This window comes from Theropithecus gelada, chromosome 3 (assembly GCF_003255815.1).
Source record: "Theropithecus gelada isolate Dixy chromosome 3, Tgel_1.0, whole genome shotgun sequence".
In the NCBI taxonomy this organism is placed as follows: domain Eukaryota; kingdom Metazoa; phylum Chordata; class Mammalia; order Primates; family Cercopithecidae; genus Theropithecus; species Theropithecus gelada.
The window spans coordinates 41,111,969-41,118,811 of NC_037670.1; the positions used below are offsets into that span (position 1 = coordinate 41,111,969).

The 6,843-nt window shown below is 34.8% G+C and overlaps 1 pseudogene; it reads left to right on the forward strand.

Annotated features, from left to right (window-relative positions):
* Positions 1–303: 303 nt before the first annotated feature.
* LOC112621583 lies at positions 304–1,618 on the forward strand (annotated as a pseudogene).
* Positions 1,619–6,843: the final 5,225 nt, after the last annotated feature.

Sequence of the window (6,843 nt, forward strand, 5' to 3'; positions counted from 1 at the left end):
AAGGAAGAAATCAAATTTTCTTCATCTACAAATGACATTATCTTATATTTAGAAAAAACCCAAAAACTCCACCAAAATATTACAAATAATAGATGAATCAGTAGAGTTGCAGGGTACAAAATCAACATACAAAAATTGGTAGCATATATATGTGCTAACAAATCAGTCTGAAAAGTATTAATAAAGCAATCCCAGGAGTTGAAAGGGTCTGCACTGGTAACCAATATTTCCCACATCTCTCATCATGTCCATCCATGCATCCGAGTCTGGGACAGTGTTAGGGATCTTGGAAGCACTGCCAACATGTCTTATATTGAAGAAACTCCTAACCAATTCCTAGATGTAAACTTTAATGAGAACCAGAAGTCTGTGGAAGTGACAGAAAGTGACCTCAGAAATTTATTGTTTCAAGATTACCAGTTCAAATAAACAATAGATGAAGTTCTACAGGATTTTTTTGAAGACTTGGCCAGAAAACTCATATGGTCAAACCCTTTAAAAGTATGAAAAATTAATGCCAGTCCTAAGGAAAAAAATACGACAAAAAAGATAAATTAGAATTTAAGTGAAGTAAGATTGAAATGGGCAAGAAGTCAAAATATATGAGAGAGATGTTAAAAAAGATTCACTAACAATGCTTTAGATTCACATATCTTCAATTACTATGAAACTCCAGCTACCAATAGAGGAGATATCAATATTAGTAGGTGATTGTTTGGCATCTTGTAAAGATGACACTAACGAAAGCTCAAAATATGAACCTGAGCCTCAAGAGCTACAGTTTAGAGTCACATTCAAAAGGGCAGGAGAAAATATTGCTTTACCTCAAATGAGGCCACAGAATATTTTGAGGGTGCTCTTCAAGATTAATTTAAGTGGAAGGCTGATATGACCAACTTTGACATGAAAGTTTTTTTAAACATCCATGATAATGAAATTATTGTGGACATTGCATTTACTGAAGAGAGTCTCCACTGAAGTAATATCATACATTTTGGACCTATTACTCTTAGATCAACTCTTGCTTATAATAGGATCTGGATCTGTGATCCTCTGTCTTATGATATAATAGTCAATTCAATTTGTGGAAGAGGGGCAATACCAATGCAGGGAGCTACACAGTAATCTGACTACTACCATATTGCTGGTGATAATAATCCACTGGCTGTGAATAGAGCAGCAAATAACATAGAATCTTTATTGACCAAGAGAAGACAAATTAAAGAAGGCAAACCATCCTGGGGTTTGCCCATAGAGGCTGGTCAATGGGATATCTGAAGTATGCCATTGAGAACTGGCTCTGTGGAAATTATTGTAACAGATTTGCCATTTGGAAAAAAGGATGGGATCCAAAACGAGAAACTGGAACCTTTACCCATCTTGCCTATGGAAGATAATCTGTGTCTGTATGACTACAACAGGCCGAGCTGTACTACTTACTCAGGACATGAAATGCTTTACCAAGGTATTATCTGGAATGTGATAGGTACAGCAAAAGGCAAATACAGACTGGGTATATATTGGGGGTTTTCATGCTGTGGTTTATGTACTGATATATATGCCTCAAGCTTTTGTTTATCTTTCAGAACAAGATGGAGAAAGAGGAACTGCTTGTTGATTCCCAAAAATGAAGATGACTAATAGCATTTCTACTTCCCAAAAATGGAAAGTTTAGCATGACTCTGAGAGAAAAATAGTGTTAACTAAAGTGCAGTCTGCATACTTTAATCCTGTTCAAAGCTCTTCACCCTGGTTAGCCAAAGGTGTGAATTACAAAACACTGCTAAAAGAAATCAGAGATGACACAAACAGATGGAAAAACATTCCATGTTCATGGATGAGAAGACTCAGTATAGTTAAAATAGACATACTGCCCAAAGCAATTTACAGATTCAATGCTATTCCTACCAAACTACCATTGACATTCTTCATAGAATTAGAAAAAAAAAAATTATAAAATTTATATGAAACCAAAAAGCAGCCCCAATATCCAAGGCAATCTTAAGCAAAAGAACAAAGTTGGAGAAATCACGTTAACCAACTTCAAACTGTACTACGGGGCTACAGTAACCAAAACGGCACAGAATAGAACTGGTATAAAAACTGACGCAAGACAAATGAAACAAAATAGAGAACCCAGAAATAATGGCAGACACCTACAACTATCTGATCTTAGACAACATCGACAAAAATAAGCAATGGGGAAAGAACTTTCTGTTCAGTAAATGTTGCTGGGATAACTGACTAGTCATATGCAGAAGATTGAAACTGGACTCCTTCCTTGCACCATATCGAAAAATTAACCCAAGATAGACTAAAGTCTTAAATATGAAACCCCAAACTATAAAAATCCTGGAAGACAACTGAGGAAATATCATTCAGGATATAGGCGCAGACAAATATTTTAAGACAAAGACACAATAAGCAATGGCAACCAAAACAAAAATTGACAAATGGGACCTAATTAAGCTAAACAGCTTTTGCACAGCAAAAGAAACTACCAATACGGTAAACAGGCAACTTATAAAACAGGAGAAAATATTTCAAATTATGCATACGACAAATATCTAATATCCAGAATTTATAAGGAACTTAAGTAAATTTACAAGTGAAAAACAATGCCATTAAAAAAGTGGGCAAAGGACATGACCAGACAGTTTTCAAAAGAGGACATACATGTGGCCAACAGCCATATGAAAAAAATAGTCAACATCACTAATCATTAGAGAAATGCAAATTAAAACCGCAGTGAGATGCCATCTCACACCAATCAGAATGGCTATTACTAAAATCTCAAAAAAAAAGAACATGCTGGTGAGATTGTGGAGAAAAGAGAATGCTTACATACCGCTGGAGGGAATGTAAATTAGTTCAGCTATTGTGTAAAGCAGTGTGGCAATTCCTCAAGTAACTTAAAACAGAATTACTATTGACCCAGCAATCAAAGGAATATAAGTTGTCCTACCACAAAGACACATGCATGCACTATTCATCACAGCATTATTCACAATAGAAATAATGATGCTGGGAAAACTGGTTACTTATATACAGAAGAAAGAAACTAGATCCCCGTCTTTCACCATGTGCAAAATTCTCCTCAAAATGGATTGAAGACTTAAATGTAAGACCCAAAACTATGAAAATAATAGAAGAAAACACTGGAGAAATGCTGCAAGACATTAGTCTGAGCAAAGATGCTTGGGCAAGAACTCAAAAGTAAAGGCAACAAAAGCAAAAATGGACACATGGTATTACATCACGCTAAAAAGCTTCTACACAGCAAAGGAAACAACACAGTGCAGAGATAATTTACAGAATAATAGAAAATATTTGTATACTATGCATCTGACAGGGGATTAATAACCAGAATGTTCAAGAAACTCAAACAATTCAATAGCCTGAAAAGAATAAACCCAAATAAACAAATTTTTAAAATGAGTAAAGGATCTGAAAAGACTCTTCTTAAAAGAAAACATGGAAATAACCAACATCATATGAAAGAAAAATTATCAACATCACTAATCATCAGGGAAATGGAAATCCAATCCACAATGAGATATTATCTCATCAAGTTAGGTTAACTATTATCAAAAAGACCAAAAAAAAAAAAATTGCTAGAAAGGATGTATGTGAAGAATGAGGTACCCTTGTACTGTGTTAGTGGGAATGTGAATTGGCATAGCCACATTGGAAAGAGGTATGGAGGATCCAAAAAATACTAAAAATAGAACTACCAATGATTAAACAATCTCACTTAGGGGTATGTATCCAAAATAAAGGAAAATAGCATTTGGAAAAGATATATGCAGCTCTATTCACAATAGCCAAGGTTTGTTATCAACTGAGCTGTCCAATAGCAAATAAATGTGTAAAGAAAATGTGGTATATATACAAAATAGAATACTACTCAGCTGTAAAAAGAATAAAATCCTGTCAATTGCAGCAACATGGATAAAACTGAAGGTCATTATGTTAGGTTAAATAAGCACAGACAACAAATATTGCATGTCCTCACTCCTATCTGGGAACTAATAAAATGGACCTCATGGAAGCAGAGAGTAGAATGGTGTTCACCAGAATCTTGAAAGGGAAGAGGATAGGGTGAAATTAAGAGAAGTCGATTAATGGGTACAAAAATACAGTTAAATACAAGCAATAAGTTCTAATATTGATAGTACAGTTAGAAAATTATATTTACTAATGATATGTAGAATATTTCCAGAAAGCTAGAAGACAAGAATTGCAATGGTCCCAAAATAAAGAAAAGATAAATTTTTAAGGTGATAGATATCCCATTTGCCCTAATTTGATCATTAAACATTCTATACATGCATGAAAATATCACATGCACCCCATAAATATGTACAACTATGATATATCGATTAAGAAGTGGGGGTAACAAACATGTACTCCACGTATCTAAAATAAAAGCTGACATTTTAATTAATTAATTAATTAATTTTTAATTCCAATAGGATTTTGGGGAACAGGTGGTGTTTGGTTACATGAATAAGGTCTTTAGCGGTGATTTTGGAAATTTTGGTTTAACCAACACCCAAGCAGCATATATTGTACCCAATGTGTAACCTTTGATTCTTCATCACCCCACACCCTTTTCCCTGAGTCTCCAGATTTCAATGTATCATTCCTATGCCTTTGCATCCTCATAGCTTAGCTCTCACATATGAGTGAGAACATATGATGTTTTAAAAATGCTGCCCATCCTTTTTATGCATTTTAGTATGTTCGATGTGACTTTTATGCTCAACTCAGATGTCACATTAAAAAAGCTTCTAAGTTTCACTTGTCAAGGCAACTTGATGTGTTTTGATGACTTTTTAAATGTCATATTAACAATTTAATGAGCTGAGACATATAGCTTACATCCTGAAATATATTTCATCTGAAATAGTTTACACATTAGTGCCATTTTTTTTAAGAAAAAATTAGAACTGTACCCTCCACAACTTCACATCTCACTTGGACTTGAACCTGTGTCCTAAAGCTTCCTCACTTTCCCACTATGCTTCAACCATCTTGATGCCTCTCTAAGTTCACTCCTGCTTTGCTTTTGCACTTACTATTGTCTTTACAAGAAAGATTTTGCTGTCTGGTATTTGTGCTTTATTTCTGAACCTTCTTCAATTTTCTGCTTAAATTTCACTTTCAGGCCGGGTGCGGTGGCTCAAGCCTGTAATCCCAGCACTTTGGGAGGCCCAGACGGGCGGATCACGAGGTCAGGAGATCGAGACCATCCTGGCTAACACGGTGAAACCCCGTCTCTACTAAAAAATACAAAAAACTAGCCGGGCAAGGTGGCGGGCGCCTGTAGTCCCAGCTACTCGGGAGGCTGAGGCAGGAGAATGGCGTGAACCCGGGAGGCGGAGCTTGCAGTGAGCTGAGATAGCGCCACTGCACTCCAGCCTGGGCGACAGAGCAAGACTCCGTCCGTCTCAAAAAAAAAAAAAAAAAAAACTGCTATTAACATTTATGTACCAGGATTTTGTAAACAACTGTTTTCATTTCTCTTGGGTATATATCTAGGAGTAGAATTTGTTATATAAACTTTTAACAGNAGCAAGACTCCGTCCGTCTCCCGTCCGTCTCAAAAAAAAAAAAAAAAAAAATTCACTTTCAGAGGGATCCTCTCTTACTACATTGTTTAAACTAGAACTTCTTCATTCTGACCCATCAAAATTGTCACTCTTTAGGTCCTTATCTCATTTATTTTAATTTGGAACACTTTTCACCACCTGACATATTACATGCAATTTCCTTTTTTAATTTGTCTCACACAACAAAATATAAGCTAGCTATAAAAACACCAATATTATTTTGAATATCGTGTGTTTTCTCAATGTTCAGAATAGTATCTGACTTGTAGAAGGTTGGTTAATATATGTGTAATGATTGAATGAAATTAATAGCATTTTATTTTTCAGCAATATTTCTAACATTTTATTATTTTGTCCTTGTTCAGGATGATATGCCAACGCAATTTAATATTAGTTAATTTAGTGAATGTGTTTTAAAGCTGCTACTGAAAAAAAATGTATTCTCTGGCTAAAGCAGTTCTTATTCTTTGAAATAAATAATTTATAACTTCCAATGGCCTCATCAAACTGCCAAAGTGTAATTGTGGTTACAAGAAAATAATGGAAGCTGGTTTAAAATTAAACATTGTGTATTTTATAGATCTAGAGAGCCTCTCAATAAGTTCCCTATCCTCTGTACCACAATATAACACATAGGTGTTTTCTAAATCAAAGCTTTTACTATGTAAGTGGTAAAATAAATCAAGTAATTTACCAATACAGCAAAAGTTATTAAACCTTTGTTGAAGGAAATGTGACATAAACTAGAAACTTCCTTTGTAAACATGGCACCATCAGGGCAACAATCTACTAACACCAAATAAAGATTTTCGGGAGTGTCGAGTGGATTTACAAATCATGTTCCTCCAGAAGAAAATATCACTTTCTGAGCCTGACAACACTCATCCAAGTAGCAGCTGTGCTGTAACCCTAGTCATATGAAAATAATAGAATTGAGATGATGAGCTATCTAAGGTGGAAATAGTATTAATGTGACATTTTTATAAAGAGAGATACAACAAACTATCATAATAAAGAGAATTGGCAACGACAAATCAAATTCTTCAGTCTTGACTGTAAGATGAATGTTGGTGAATCAATCTTTTAAAACTGTCTTTTGAAAAGAAATTACACTATCAGATGCATTTGTTACACTACTTTGTGATACACTGATGCTCTATTAATACAGCATACACTGATTCTTTCTTCACCTGAGCAACTTTAATTACTGCCTCTCATTTTCCTACTG